The sequence below is a fragment of the Neolamprologus multifasciatus genome, chromosome 7 (assembly GCF_963576455.1).
Source record: "Neolamprologus multifasciatus chromosome 7, fNeoMul1.2, whole genome shotgun sequence".
Lineage (NCBI taxonomy): Eukaryota > Metazoa > Chordata > Actinopteri > Cichliformes > Cichlidae > Neolamprologus > Neolamprologus multifasciatus.
The window spans coordinates 25438752-25455620 of record NC_140445.1 but is presented as its reverse complement, the minus strand read 5'-3'; positions in this window follow the sequence as shown (position 1 = coordinate 25455620).

Here is a 16869-nt window from a genome sequence, read left to right as displayed (position 1 = left end):
TTGTAATCCCATACGGGAGCAGCCAGTCACTTACTGACTAACACTGCAAAACAGAATTGTTAAAGTATTAATTTTAATTTCAATTCAGGTTAGATTTTTTTGTGCGCAACACAGATTTTCTGTGCGCAGAGACCGTGCCAGCAGTGCGCAATTGCGCACGTGCGCAGCTTAGAGGGAACATTGCTCATAACTGATCTCAGAGTAGTGACAGCTTGTCTTGCACGCTAATCTCCTGTCAGAAAACAAATAGATTTCACAAACACTGCATGGCTTGCCTGCCCTGAGGGAACGCAACTGACTGAGACCATTTCTAAGTTTTTAGCTAATATTTCTTTGGGAATCACCTTGATGGTTCAAAAATGTTATGCCTGTCAAACTGTGTAATCCTTTTTAAGGTGTAATCTCACCCCAACCAGTTGCAGCAGATGGCCGCCCCTCCCTGAGCCTGGTTCTGCCGGAGGTTTCTTCCTGTTAAAAGGGAGTTTTTCCTTCCCACTGTCGCCAAAGTTCTTGCTCATAGGGGGTCATATGATTGTTGGGTTTTCTCTGAATCTATTATTGTACGATCTACCATAAATATAAAGTGCCTTGAGGTGACTGTTGTTGTGATTTGGTGCTATATAAATCAACAGTTTGCCCCAAAGAGATATAATCAACACTAAATGGTTTCAGTTCCTCCATTGGATGGACTTTAAAATACAGTATCTTCAATATTTCTCTCTATTACTGTCCGCACATAGAGACGTTTGCTTTTCAATTGTATGATCAACATGTTCATGTGTCTTTGCTCTAGATATAATTTTTACAAAATCGTAGAGAAAGTTTATTTAAACATCAGTTAATTAAGAGCATTAAGAGCATTATTTGATGTAAGCACATGGGTCTAAAATGAATAACCTGCCAACTGTGTTACAGCCACGTAACTGACAATGTACCTGTCACAGCCTGGGCCTCTGACCCAGCGCTCTGAGTTTGTTTGTATTCTTCTCATGTTAGCTTTGTGATCATGTGTTATTCCTATTTAGTTTAGGTTAAAGGCAGCCATTATTTATTGTTTCCTTGGTTTCAATGTTTGGATTCTTGTCTAATTTATCATGTGTTTAGGTCTGTGAGCTTAGTATTGCCATGTCTACTTTCTTGTTTTATTTTGAAGTAAATCGTGTGTTCTGGGTTCATGTGGTTACTTTTTCTCTCCCCTGTGTTGCCATTATGTTTGATTCTAGTCAGCTGTGTCCCCATGTGTCTCCACTTCCCCTGATCACCTCATGTGTGTATTTAAGTCCTCAGTCTTCCTGTGTTCAGCATCGCGTTGTCTGTTATCACTCAGTCATACGTTTTTTGTCTTCACTGTGTTTCATAGTTACTCAGTGTTCATGGTTTCCTCATAGTTTTTTCACTGAGTTTCATAGTCTTTTAGTTACACAGTGTTCACAGTCCTCTTTGTTTTCTTAGTTTCATATTTTGTCTAGCTTTATTTAGCTGACGACGCCTCTCTCTCTGCATCTGCATCTGGGTCCTGAAGTCAAAACACTCCGGCGCACCCCGCCGTTACAGTACCAGGGTTTAACCCATTATCATAGTGTTTAATTTTTTTTAAACATTCCTTATTATTATTATTATTAGTAGTAGTAGTAGTAGTATTGCCTCCACAAAGAAGATTGCATGTGTGTTATTCTGTCTAAAACATGATAGTTCAAAACGTTTTGAATTAATTCTGATAAAACTTTGTAGGGGTGTAGAGTGGGGTTAAAATTGGGCTTACATCCACCAACATCCATTAAGGTCTTCAAAGTTAACATAAAAATGTATTGGTCAAAAATTGACAAAAAGCCTTATAACCTAGCTTAACTATGATTATTACAGATGTGGTACACACTGTCAACATATACAGAGCACTGTATAAAGATTTCAAACCAACTGTCACATTGACCAACTGTCACATTGACCTTTGACCTCTCATTCAAGGTTAATAAATTGATCTGAATGTCATAGTAATGCTAATATAGATCTATTTATAATCGCCACTGTTTGTATTGACAACATATAGGAATACAGGGCATGATATATGGCAATTTTAAATAAAAGATTACTTTGGACCTCTGATCTCTTCTTCCAGGTCAAATAAGGTCACATTTCTTTAAAACTATCCTTCAAACTCTGCTGCCTTTGTTTGTTTGTTTGGGCAACTTTTAACAAATGATATGGGTGAATGGGGATTTTTTTATATACCATCATAGTTTGGATCCAAATATCATGTCATATTTGACCTCTGACCTCACTTTTACTTTTCACGTCTGCCTTTCTTTTAAGTTGACCTTAAAGGTGTTATTTTTTTTAAAGAAAATGTTTTTTGTTGTTGTGACTTGGGAAAAAGTAATTTGCAAAGTAACTGCATAAAAGGGTGTGCTGTGCATGATACTTTTATAATAAATTAATGTAACTGATCTAAAAACTATGATATTGTTTAGATACAGTATATATGAATAAATCCCTACACTCTAACTAGACTTCACTGTCTGATTACATTCACGGGGGTAAATCTGCAGTGTTATATGCATTATTATTAAATAGAGTGTTTTATGTTTCAGGGAGATGAGGTTATCAGATGCTGATTCTGAGAGATGAGCTTCTTATTTATAGAAACAGAGAGAAAATAAAATGCCTTTTTCCTCTTTATCTTAAGTAACAGTTTCTCTTTTTCTCCTAATGCGTCAACTCAGCTGTGTTACTTTGTCTGTCAAAATGTAAGTTTTGTGCCATAAATCTTTTAAATGTTGGCTGAAGTGCAATAAAAATGTTCAACTACATTAGTGTAGAGGCAAGTCTCACGTAAGGACCTTGAATAAGCCTAAATTCAGTGTAATGTGGATTTATATTGCAAAGGTTATTCATCCTTGGCAATATCCCTCGTAGCGAGTAAAAACAGAGCTGTTAAACTTCATCACTATAGTAAAGATATTTTATTTACCCCTTTCCTTGTTTGTCCATGGCTCAGGTCCCTTACCTCACTTCCTGTCTTTGTTTTCCCATCGCTGATTGGCTCCTGTTTTTTCTACGTTCCTTAATTGACTCAACTGGTACACATAAGACGACTGCACTTCCTTACGCTCTCACATGGCGCGGCGGCGAAGGGGAGCTTATTTTGGTCTTCTCTTGAGTTTACTGAATACATTTTTCTTCAAGTTAATGTCTAACCTTCTGAAAACAAAATGAACCTTAAACACTGGAGAATCATTGACATCTGTATTCTTTACAGCAGTCCTTTCATTTGAACCCCCTAATTAAAATGGTACTTTGAGCTGGAGTCATGTTACTGTCATTCACAGAGAACAACTGAAACCCTCAGATGTTCCGGTCATGAAAGTCAACACTTTGCTTACCTGCAAGATGATAACGTTTGGTATCCTGGAGCTAAAGGTGCTGGATGTGAAACAGGAAGCCAAACAGTATGTCAGCATGTTGACACAGACACACAATGGCTGCAGGATAATAAACAAGACTAGCAAAGCCAACAAGATCCAGACCCTGATCTTCTGCTTGCTAATTATTATATTTATGAAGGAACTTTAAGCGACAATGAAGGAAGCTGGTTTATGATTAACTCATCCACTCCCCATTCTCAATGGTTCTTCGGATATCCAAATCTGGATCTGGAGATATCAAACCCTCTGTATGTAAATAACCAGCAGTTTCCCAAATACAAAGGCAACCTGATCAGTACCTGGTAATTAAACCACCAACCTTTCAGTCAAGTTCTTGTCCACCACAGGTTAGCCATCACCCTACATCTGTTTCCTCTGCCATGTCCCAGTTACAATGATTTGTCTGTTCTCAATGCTTCAGCTAGTTTACTATACCAATCCTTGCTGCACAAGATGATTTGGGGTGGCTGTAGCTCAGGAGGTAGAGCAGGTCACCTGCTGATCGGAAGGTTGGTGGTTCGATCCTTGGCTCCTCCAGTCTGCATGTCAAGTATCCTTGGGCAAGATACTAACCCCAAGTTGCTCTCCGATGCATCCATCGGAGTATGAATGCGTGTGAATGTAGTTAGATAGCACTAAGTATAGATAAAGTGCTTGTGAGAATGGGTGTGATTGGGTGAATGTGGCATGTTGTATAGAGCGCTTTGAGTACTCCGAGAGAGTAGAAAAGCGCTATATAAGAATCAGTCCATTTACCATGATGAGATACCTTCTAGTTTTCTTGCATCACTATTACAGGGTCCCCTACTGAGTTGTTGTGATCAGCTTTCAAATTCTCTAGTTGCAGGCTCCACTCAGCCTCTTATTTCCATTTCCTCTGGGCAGAGGCAGTGTTCTACTTTAAGGCCATAATCATCTACATCTCATGCCTTGCAAAGGCAGCCAGTACTACGACCACGTGCAGTAGAGCACGTGCATACCAGCTTGAGCGCCCTTCATTCACCACACTTTACTAAAGATGAAATGCAGTGCGGGATATTGCAGATGGCACTAAGTAACTTACTTGACCCTAATGAGACAGCACTTTAAATATAAAGCTAAGTGACTAGCCCTTGCCTTTTCTATTGCTTATACCACAATTCAAACTGTTAAAGGCAGATATTCTTTATCTCCCTTTATCTCTCCATTCTTTATCAGAGTAGGTGAAGGCCATGCTCTTAATAACTTTTCGTTGTTGTGTACAAACTCTTCTTCTTGGCACCAAGGGTGATCAAGGACATCCAGAACTACGCTATGGCTGTTGTTCTTCTCCTTGAAAAGCTGCCTGCAGAATGCAGTAGTCGCTTTAAACAGCATCTCTATAGGTAACGACGGCATAAAATATGACTTACCATTTTCTCATCTTAGTTGGAAACTGTATCAATCAAGAAAAGAGATTTATACCATCTTTGTTACTATGTTACTACGTGTCCTTTTGGCTCTCAGAGGAGGCGGACGCACTTTTCTCCTCTCTTCTCCCTTATCTTCCCTGCTTAGTTCTTATGTTCTTGTCTAGTCTCGTTTTTGTTTTTTTGTTTTTTTGTATTACTTTCCCTGGAACACTCTCTGACAGTCTGTTTCTAAAGCCTAAAGAGAATTATGGATTTGATCAACTGGTCTCTGAATGCTATTGACACCCTTTTCTCAACGAGAAGTCTGGGCTCAGGAGAGCCCGAGTGCCCTGGAGGGACTTTCCCTGCCGGATACACGATGGACGGGTGGCAGAAATGGAGGGTCGTGTGCCTGGTGGGACTGTCGATCGAGGACACTGAAGATATCTACCCATTCGGAACCATGATAACAGGGTTCTTGCTGATCAGAGCTGGCTTGGCCCTGGCTTATCGGAAAATTAAGAAAGCGGAACCGGCTGTTCAAATCCCCCCAAAGGCTGCCCGCTGGGATTGAAACGATGGGACAAGGCGCAACTTCTCAGAACGGGCTCATTGAAAGCAGCATGGTTAAGATCTTGGAGACGCTTACAGCTGCCGTGAAGACTCAGAATAACACCTCTATATATTATATATAGAGGTGTATATTGGGTTACATCAAGGAGAGGCCTGCTCAGAATAACACCTTTGAGCGAAAGTTGGATTACATCGTGGAGCAGCTCTCGGCTCTCTGAGCAAAAGAATGACAACACCAGTAAGTTTGATACCATCATGGGGAAGCTTGCGGTTCTCCAACGGGAGATTGAGAGACCAGTGTCGGAGTGTTAAAGAACAGCTTTGAAATTCTCGTGAGTTGTTGCAAAAGAAAAATTACCATCATAATCCGGCTACCCCTTTGGCGCCAGCTGTGGGCTCAAGGCTGGAGCCGAACAAAAACTCCCTGATAACGACTGTCCATGCAAGGCCACCTGGGTTGGCTGGAAGACTGTTTACTTAGCCTGGCAGGGCGAAGGACACTGTCTCAGCTGAACTATGGACATGCACACACATACATATACTGATACTGATAAGCACTCACTGACGCATCACCCTCCCTACCCCGGATCCAATGCCACCTCCAACGCTTACCTCCCCTCTGATGTGGACATCGGGTCAGTTGGAGGGGCAGTCGAAGATTGCAGCGGTCCCAGATCAACTGTACACACTGGAACACTTTCCCATGTTGCTTGTCTGTGTTTATTGTGCTATGGTGTGTTGATATCTGTGCATTCCTGTATTATCCTTTTGTGTTACATATTTCGATGTTTTTTTCCTCGCTACCTAGCCTGACCTGTCTCCCCAATGTGATGTTTGTGTATTGTATGTACGGTCGGCAAGGTCTGTCATCTCGGTTGTGGGCAAAAGACCTGCAACTGACAAATAAATCGTAAACAATCAGAGGAGCCTATTCAGCGACGGGCTGCTACTCCCCAATTCAAAAACCAACAGACTTAAAAACTCTTTTGTCCCACACGCCATCAAACTGTTTAACTCCTCACTGGAGGGGAGAGGGAGGAGAAACAGGGGGACAAGGGAGGGCGGGAATAGCTGAGCTGTAGGTGCTTTTCTACACTGTGCAATATTTGCAATATTTGTTTTTGTTTTGTCTTTTTTCTTATATTCGACTGTGCAATAATCACTGTGCAATATACTCACTCAAATGAGCAATCCTATTTATCCATATTGTATATTCTGTATCTATATATGTGTATATGTGTATATATGGTGTGTTTATGCTTATATCCTTACTCTCATTCCCCTTAATGTATCTGTAACATGCAACTTCTTTCGGTGCTATGCTACTGGAAACTGAATTTCCCGGAGGAACCCACCCGAGGGATTAATAAAGTTTCATCTAATCTCTAATCTCTAAAGGCTATCTCATCATCATCATCATCTCATAACTCCATACTTCCCCCTAAAACAATTCTACATAGAGCAAATAAACTTTGTGTTTTAGTGCAGCCTTCAGAGCCTTTTGCAATGTGTACAAAAAAGAGCAACTTCTCTGAACAACACATTAGCAAATGTCCCGGGTTCACTGATGTAGGAAAAGATAAAAAAGTACTAGGACTCACCAGGCTGCTTCAGAGAACACCTACAAGTCCTATGAGAGGTAAATCAGAGATCTAACAATGTTGCTAGCTTTATAGTGCAGATATTGTATTTTGATACATAAAGTGACTGTGACAGCATACTTCTCAAAGTTGTGAAATGTTTCTGCATAATAGCAAAAGAACCCTTGAAACATGTACTGTTCTTGTAGTATGTCCACCTAAATGAGAAAGCTGAAAGTTGTCACTCTTTTCTATTTACCAAGAAGTTGAAACCATTCAAGGTTCTTTAAGATTCCTGATCGCTCCTGTCCTACACCTAGATAAGGTTTTCACCATGAATGCTTTAACTACAGGCACTAACTAGCACTTTCAGACCTCACATATCTTGTATTGTCTCTTCATAGAAAGTAAAAGCATCTTCAAAGCATCACATTGTCATCTATTAAGGCCTTTCTACTGCTTCTCATAGGCTTTCACTATACCCACCTTATTACTCCTATTGCTTCAGTCAGATGCATTATCTTAAGTCTTATGCGTCTCTGTCGCAGTCAAAACCCATTTAGGATGGATACTCCAAGGCCCCATCACAGATCTCCCGTCACATAACTGTCCAGTGCTGCATGGGAGTGTTGAAAGGTTTTATAAACTTGACAAAGTACCAGTGTGCAGTTAAAAAAAAACGATCAAATCCAACCAGGACCCACAACAGAAGCCTTAGAGGTTCAAGATGGCAGTTACCATTATGCCACTCCCCTTGCAAGGCCAGCAAGCTCCCCCCTCACAACTCCAGAAAGGTGTGAAGAGACAAAGTATAAATACTTTGTTACGGTACTTTACTTGAGTATGTATTTTTCTGACAACTTGTTACTTCCTTTCTTTTTGCACAACTATCTTTACTTTCTACTCCTCACACTTTCAAAATAGGCTTGTTACTTTAGGTTTAACACATTTGAGTGAAGCTTTTATTTCAGATTGCCGCACGCTTTGAAACATCAAACTAATTTGAGCCTAAATGGAGGGAACAATAATGCAGTACTATTGGTGTATCCATGACAAAGGCTCATCAACAACACATACTTTCATAGCATTTATAGTTCTATAATCAGGGATCTATAATTGGGTCAGAACAATCAGGAAGCGTTTTTGGTGCAAATGTCCATAAGCTGTAGTGCAGTACTTTGGCATCTAGCTAGTGCTACAAATGAGAAGTGAGCATAAAAGGAGCAATGTTGGGCGATCAGCTCAACAAAAATCTGTAAACACAAAGTGTGTGCAGTTTGTCAGTCTGCTAGCTAAAGGTGCAGCAGCTGCTCCTTAATTTCCCAGAATGAGACATAACTTCACTCAAAGATGGAGAAAGATTAAAAAAAAGATGGGCCAGGAGAGGAAGAAGAGAGGTTATTTTTAAAGGTATGCTTGATAAACTGAAAATGTAAAGCATCCATGTAATGTCATAATTATTTAAATCAGTTATTGGCTTTTTAAATGATATGAAGTTATGGGTTTGTTTGTTTTTTCACTTTGTGAAACATCCTGCAAAAGCAAATTTTATATTGCTTAAAGGTTGCATGAAGCCTGAGTCTGAGTTAGGTTACATCAAGTGCAAAGATGAATTTTTATTTAAGCTGATGATGCTTAGATTCATTTTCTGAATTCAACCTTTATACCAACGTTATATGGTCTATTATAAAGTTAGTATAAACGGCATACTGTCAATGTAGGGAATGGAAATCAGGTAAATCCACAAAGAGCAATAAACCTCAAATCAGCAGCAGCAGCACAGTTCACATGAGCTCTCAGTATAAATTATTGTGTTGTGATTCTTTTCGATCTGCCAAATCCCACTTTAAGCCCCAACTGTTCTCACTTTTCTTTGTAAGCATGGAGGCAAACTAAAAAGAGGTTTTTCAAGTTCTTTCAATTTTCAAGTGTTAATATTATTTCATTATTATAGTAATATAACACAAGGTTTATTTAGCTTTATGCAAAGATAGTGGGTAGCTATCTTCAAAGAGCTTCAAAGAGCTACTTTCTTACCTGGAGTGCATTTCAGAGCCTGCACTTTATCACGTTTAGGTGAGTAAAGAAGTTAAATCAGTTTTTTAACTTTTACTGGGGAAAGTTTAACACAAATATTTGTATATGTACTCATGTAAAGAATGTGCCACTGCTGCATAAACTGTCTCTTATCTGTTGATCCAATCAAAGCAATCTTGTCTGCAGACTGTTGTGAACCCTAGTTGATTGTTTACCCTAGTTGACTGGTTCTCCAACAATTACCTTTAAATTTTAACAAGCCTGAGTAAGGATGGGTATTGATACGATTTTCACGATTCCGATTCCATTTTCGATTCTGTTTAACGATTCGATTCTATATCGATTCTCTTATCAATTCTTTTTAAAAAAGGAGAACACTAAGGTCGATTAGCTTAGAACTTTGTTTTATATCTTCTCTTTGAACAAGATAGAAACTTAGGAGTAACATGGCCTTACAAACCCAACAGTGAGATCTTAAGAGATCCACAGCCTATGGCTCTTCAATGGGGTGTCACAGGTTCCCCAGGAAAAAAAAATTGTAAATGTAAAATTATAAAATAAATATTCTTCTGTAGCAATAACAAAGTATAACATAAATTATTCTGTAGCAATTACACAAGAATATCTAGTAATGTCCCTGCCTACAATTAAACACATTCACTTACCGAAAATCGGGGCATCTGCTGTGGCAAATGGGTGCAAGCCTTTGACCACAAACTTAGTCACTGCTCGGTGACATTCGTCTATCCTGGCCTGAAAGGAGACGCTACCGGTAGACTGCAGCGAGAACTGCCAGCATCTGAGCCAGACTCTGTCTGTCTCATCATGGTCACCTAAATGCACAGTAATGGCAGGTTTGGTAATAAGGCAGATCGCGCTAACATAATATGCACTGTTAGTTGATTATTTACCTGTGAGCAAATGCTTTTGCATATTCGTAGTGTTTCCTTAAATGAAATATCTACTTTTCAAGTATTGCAAGTTGCCCTGTTGTCATCCGTTCTCGTAAAGTATAATCAAATTTTTGAACGTTTGAGCCGCCATGTTTCCTGCCAGGTAAATGACGCTCCGCAATGTGGTGACGTCATTCGGGGCGACTGGAATCGATAAGGGAATTGTTTGCAAAAATGGCAAACAATTCCAAGGAATTGAAACAGTGGGAACCGGTTCTCAACAAGAACCAGTTTTCGATACCCATCCCTAAGCCTGAGGCCATGATTGTATCTCCACATGAACTATATCCTTAACAGCAGTAAAACACTCACTTCCTTTTGTTCAACTGTGCAATGTTCATAATCTTTATGCATTATCAGATTCCTCACATATAAAAACCATTTCGCATCTCTGTCTTTCATTTAATGAACATTTTGAAATTGCAACAATTGCAATTGGTCTCTTTGACTGGACTGGGAAAAAAATCATTGTTTTGTGATCATAATTAAAATTGCAAAGCCCTGTTTTCTGGCTTAGATGAATCATCTGTCTCTCACCTGCATAATACACAAAATGCCCTTCCAAACTATTAACAATAACTTCTAGTAACTCAGCTCACCTCGACCCTATTATATACTCTTTATTGGCTCACAATTTATTTTAGAATTGATTTTTAAATTCTTGTAATCGCATAAGGAGTATAAACAGACAAGACTATTTATCTTCTTATTAACCTCCTAGAACCTGGCGTCCACATACGTGGACATCAGTTTGGGTTGTCTAGACCAAAACACAAAGTTTTGATCTACAAGGGCCTGATATCCACAAAATTTAAAACTAATGTCCTCATAGATGGCGCTGGCACAGCTGGCAGCCTTAACCCAATTTCCCTCGGGATGAATAAAGTATTATCAATCAATCAATCAATCAATCAATCAATATGTGGATCTAATTTTTCTCAGAAACAAAAGTCAGGTAAAACTTTGTCTTTACATTCATCAGGTTCCAATCAGCCCAACTAGCAAAGAGAAGTTTAAAAATCCATGCCATGAAAGATTTGGAGTCTTAGGAGGTTAAACACACTGCTGCTCACTCTTTGTGATGCTCAGAATTTTTTGGTTGCTCCACGTATGAGATTACAGACTCTGGGACGACAGAGCCTTTCAACCTGTGGCACCAAGGACCTAGAGTAAATCCCACTGGATTCTTTTAAAGAGCAGCTAAAACCTTTTTTGTTAAACCACTGATCACTGACATGGTTAAACAACTGCACACTGGCAGGGCCCCTGGGGATAAGATTTGCTCTAAGTTCCTGGATGTTTTAGAGCTGTCCTGGCTGACACATCTCTCCAACATTGCACGGAGTTCTGCAGCAGCGTCTCTGGATTGGCAGGCTGGGGTGGTGGTTCCTATCTTTAAGAAGGTGGGACCCAGGATGTGCTCCAGCTACAGGGGGATCACACTCTTCGGCTTCCATGGGAAAGTCTATGCCAGGGTGCTGGAGAGGAGCGTCCATTCGTTAGTCAAACCTCGGATTCATGAGGAACAATGCAGTTATCGTCATAGCTGTGGAACAGTGGACCAGCTCTCTATCCTCCCGGGGTTACTTGAGGGTGTGTGGGAGTTTGGCTAAGGGCGTTACAAGTGCTTTGTGGACTTTCAGAAGGTATTATGGGTCATTCTATCCCTGTATAAACGTAACAAGAGTTTTGTTCATATTGCCGGCAATAGGTCAGACTTGTTTTCGGTGGGTATTGGAATCCGCCAGGGTTGCCCTTTATCACTGATTCTGTTCATAGTTTTTATGGATATAATATCTATTCTGGGTATGTCCTACCGGGAGAATGCTGCGGTGCAGACCCAGGACTCGCTGGAGGAGATATATTTCTCGGATGGCTTGGCAATGTCTCAGCTCAATATGAGATGGAAGAGGTGTCTGGGCTGAGGGAGATCTGGGCTTCTCTGCTGACTACTGTCCCCGCAACTTAACCCCAGAGAAGTGGCAGAAAATGGATGGGTGGAGGTGATTCATCATTGCCAGGTTCAGTGGATTGAACTTTGGAGCAGCCATTTGATAGGTGTGGTGGGCCACTGGTTCATCTGTTTGGGCTGATAAGATTTGACAAGGATTTGTCTCTTGTGTCATCTTTACCATCATTATGGGTTAGAGGAGAAGTGTATTAGGCTTCTTTAGTGCTGTGATCCACTTTAGGGGTTAGCTTAGCCACATATTCAGTGTACTCTAGGTTTGGAAAGTGCTGTAGAGTAATAAATCTGCTAGTCATTTAAGTTTCAACACTTGGAAATCACCACCAAATCTCTCCATTCCTAGCAGTAAAAATCTTTCAGTTAACCCAAGAGCAGAATAAGAAACTCCCCGTACACAAATGGGCAACTTTAACATTCTGGATCCAGTCCTAAAGGAAGTGTGAGTCACTTGCCTTAGTGCAAGGGTGGGCAATCTCAGTCCACGAGGGCCGGTGTCCCTGCAGGTTTTAGATCTCACCTTGGGTCAACACACCTGAATCACATGATTAGTTCATTACCATGCCTCTGGAGAACTTCAGGACATGTTGAGGAGCTAATTTAGCCATTTAAATCAGCTGTGTTGGTTCGAGGACACATCTAAAACCTGCAGGGACACCGGCCCTCGTGAACTGAGATTGCCCACCCCTGCCTTAGTGTCTTATCCTGGCTCTGATCTCTTTGGTCAGCGACACTGGCAACATGGGCAAATACTAGCAGATCATTTGTAGGAACAGTTTATGATACTTCCAATTATGGTTTCTTTAAACATTTTTCTCTCTAAAAAATGGGAGTGTAATAAACTTCTCTATTTAGCCTTTTCCTATCCATGCCTCCCCACCCTTACCTCACTTCCTGTCCTTATTTTTCTTATAGCTTGGCTCTTGTGTTTCTTTATTTCTTAATTGAGCTCATCCGGCACACATAATTCAAAAAAGGCACTCCCTTCACCACCACATGGGGCGGCAGCTGAGTTATTGTGTCTCTGTCAGAGCTCAGCGTGTTGTGCGTATGTTCCCTTTGTTTAAACTACCTATAATAAACCCATAATACTGGAGTAGTCATTGATGGATGTGTTCTTTGCATTTTGACCAGATGTTCATACTGATAATAATCCCTTTGTTTGACCCTTGTAATTAACAAAAAAATAAGAAGAGAGCATTTTCATGATATTTTCTCACTCATTGTTTGATGTCTCATGAAATACAGCTATTTAACTATCTCTTGTCATGAATCTAGAAGTTTTCTTGCATGGTGAAAAGTGACTGGAGCTGCTCCGAGGCAGCCGGGAGTTCTACATAGCCAGGATGTTTTTACCTTAAATGGCTTCATTTATACTCTAACATCGGTAATCAGGCAAGCGGTATGAACTTGATAAGTCAGCCTGAGGTTTTTCAATCTAGATGTGAGCATGTTAATATAAAAGAGGTTTATTAGCAGCAGAATGATATTTATTTCAAAGTAGCAGCTCAAAGTATAATTTTAGAAGAATACAAAAAGCATAAAAAGCATATAGGTTAAAAAACAGCACAGCTACTGCAGACAAGAAGCAGCGGGTGTGAGTGTGTATTCTACAATAAGTGATGTACACTGGCATTGTATTATTAAAAGGCACTGTATTAATGTGTGCACTTTAAGCACTGTGGTCAGTGAGACTTCACTGTAAGCTAACAGACCTCTAAGTAACACAGCTGAGACTGGGACTCCAAATTCTGTTTTTAATTAAGTTAGCAGTCTATGCTGTTTAATGTGCTAAACTCACGACATTGTTCTTTCAGCTGCAGACCTGGAGGTGTTAAACAAATCAGAGAGTAAGAAAATTATTTCCAAAAAAAACTAAAAAAACAAGCAAAAAAAAACAAAAAAACAACACATCTCCATATTAAGGATTATAAAACAATACAACTGTTTTGAAAGTGCAACCAACAGGAGAAAGCAAAGACAAAAACTAGCCTGTACCACATCCTCACACAACCAGTTCCTGGGACCCTCTAGGAATAGAGACACTAATGTACGGGGAATTAATCAGTTAGTGGGGGTTGACATTGTACATTCCTCCCATCTTGAGCATAACCTGATCCCGAGCAGATTAGACCTGGAGGAAAAGTTACCATGGCAATCTACGGTGTGATGAAAAATGTGAACCACATTAATTAAACTGAGAACCCCACAGTCAAACAGTCAAACCTTGTGGTACCTGTTAAGTCCCAATTCTTGTTGGTACACGCCCAGTAGCGGTTTTAGATACGGGCGACACGGGCGGTTGCCCTGGGCGGCATCGTGGTGGGGGCGGCATCACGGGCATCGGCAAAAAAAAAAAAAATGCTCGTACTCATGCTGCCCCGACGTCAGCCAGCGCATTTTGGGAATGGCATAGGCACCGATCGGTTTTCTATCGCCCATTTGCTGGGAGTAAGGGCGCCCTTCGTTTGCGAGGTGCGCCTGCTGCTTGCGGCGCAGAGAGGAGAGGACGGGGCGGCGGGGGATTCTCTGACTGGCTGGAGCAGCATCTAATAACCAACTCGCAAAATAAAACAAAATAAAAAACAAACACGAAAACACCAGACATTATAATACAGACTTATAATTTGCACCGATGTTTTTTCGAAATTCTATACACGAAAAATGAGCGCGAGAGCCCTTGGTGCGCCTGCTCGCTGCTGAAGTCAAAATAAACTTTATTGTTATCTCCGCTACATACAGTCCAGTATACAGAGAGACGAGACAACGAAGCTCCAGTTACAGCAGTGCAAGCAAACAACCAATATATATAAGAAGAGTAAGAAAATAAATATACACTTTAGGACTCGGGATGAAGGGATCAATAACAATTTAAAATTTACAGTTTGATGATTTAAAGTCTCACACACAACCTGTCGAAAGGGGAGGGGGCCCTGCTGCTTCCAAATAGAGCACATTTCCTTTATAATGTTGTAAATCCAAGTCCATTATGTATTCATGTTTTGAATCCTGGGTTGTGTGAAATCTCAGAAATAAACCCTAGACAAAGTGAATCTGTGAACTATGGTGTAGGTCTGTTAGATTATGTTATGGTGATCCTTGGGTTGAGGGATGGGTGCTCATACTGGAGTGCAAAATTAAAACCAATGGAAGATGGACAAGAAAAGTTCAAAACCATCAGGTCCTCAGTTTAGAAAAAAGAGAAAAGAAGAGGAAGAGAAACGAGCAAAAAATACAGGTAAGCAGATGTGTCATTGGATAATGGCAGGTCATCCTGAAACTATCAGAATCAAAATACTTTATTAATCCCTAAGGAAATTATGTGTGTTACAGTTGCTCCAAGAAGAAATGGTAAAAATAGCAACAGTAACAGACTAAACTGCAAACAATACATTATGTTACAGATTTTAATATTAATTAGTCAGTGTCAGTTGTTGATTTGTCCTGTTTCCCAATATATGACGAATTATGATGGCTGTTTGGTAGCCGTTTGCATACTATGCATACTCTCTCTCTCTTCATATATGTGTGTGTGTGTGTGTGTGTCTGTGTGTGTGTGTGTGTGTGTGTGTGTGTGTGTGTGTGTGTGTGTGTGTGTGTGTGTGTGTGTACAACAGCTTTATGTTAATGTACAATCCTTAATATGTTTTTTTGGGGGGGGGGGGGCGCCAGAGGGAGTGTTCGCCCAGGGCGCCAAACAGGCTAGGACCGCCACTGTATACGCCCATAGTGTCCAAAAGTTTAACTGTTTATGCAACAACAGTGTTAAACCTAATGCTCAGCAATCCTACTGCGTGTTCAGTGACAGCACCAGCTAAACTGCAGAAAGGTAAATTACCATGAAGCTTTGGGTTGAGCGCAGCTGCTCCTCTCGTGAGCCGGTGCAATCTCGTGCTGCGTTTAAGTCCCAAAGGTAATTACCAGTTTCACCATTTACAAATAAAGTTCTTTGAAGTTGTAAACACGGGATCTTCACATCAGTAACCTGCAATTCCCACATGACATCAATGCAGCACCGTGGGTCCGACCAATAAAATGCTGAAATAAGTAGCGACAGGACGGGGCACTTCAGGGACCAATCAGATCTCAGTTCTCATTGCCCCCGCACCTGGACCTGCCCATTATTTAACAATAACTTTCCAGGTAATTCTTAGAAATTGTTATAATTATAGGCATTTTCTTGGTATTTTGTCACTAATAGCAACCCTTTTGTTCCAGGAAGCTTTTGACTACAGCTCCTAATTTCAAGGAACACAGAGATTTTTATCACAAGCACTACACAAAGCAAGATCTGTTTGACGTCTGTCTCAGTAAATAAGCACGCCATGGTTACGGGCGCCAAAATACATAATTTAAGAGTTCTGACATATCTAAAGTTACTGTAACTATTGTGCTTGGGGTTGCAAAGGTTATTTAATATCACTTAACATTAATTCGCTGAAAGGCTGTGTGTTACAAGGTTAGCTCATAGTTCCTTCTTGCCTCTGTCATTCCCGATCTGAAAGCGAAACCACTCCAGCTGTAGGCTGGTCGATTATGCCCTAGAATTTCAGCTGGTTTTTTATGCTGACTATGTGTCTCTGTGCTGAGAACAGATTGTACATAATCTGTAAGAAAAGAAGCTCTTTATGGATTTTGGTAATCCCAGCACTCATTGGCAAGAGGGAATCCCACTGCCCCATTTATGACCCCTCATGGTATTTGTAAGGAAGAACCTCCCTTCTTCTGTTTTCAAGCATCTTATTTTCCTCTGATGAATATATGTACAGTCAAAACTACGTATTTTGACAGCTTGAATGTGGGTGTTACAAATATGCAAGAACTAAATAGGAGACTTTTAAGGCATAGTTTAGAGGTTCAGAAGTAATTGTACTGATCTGCATGAAGCTCAAACAAAATTATCATCTGCAGTGCTTTGTTTAAAAGCTGTCTGCAGTCATGCATAAACTATACACACATGAGCAGAAG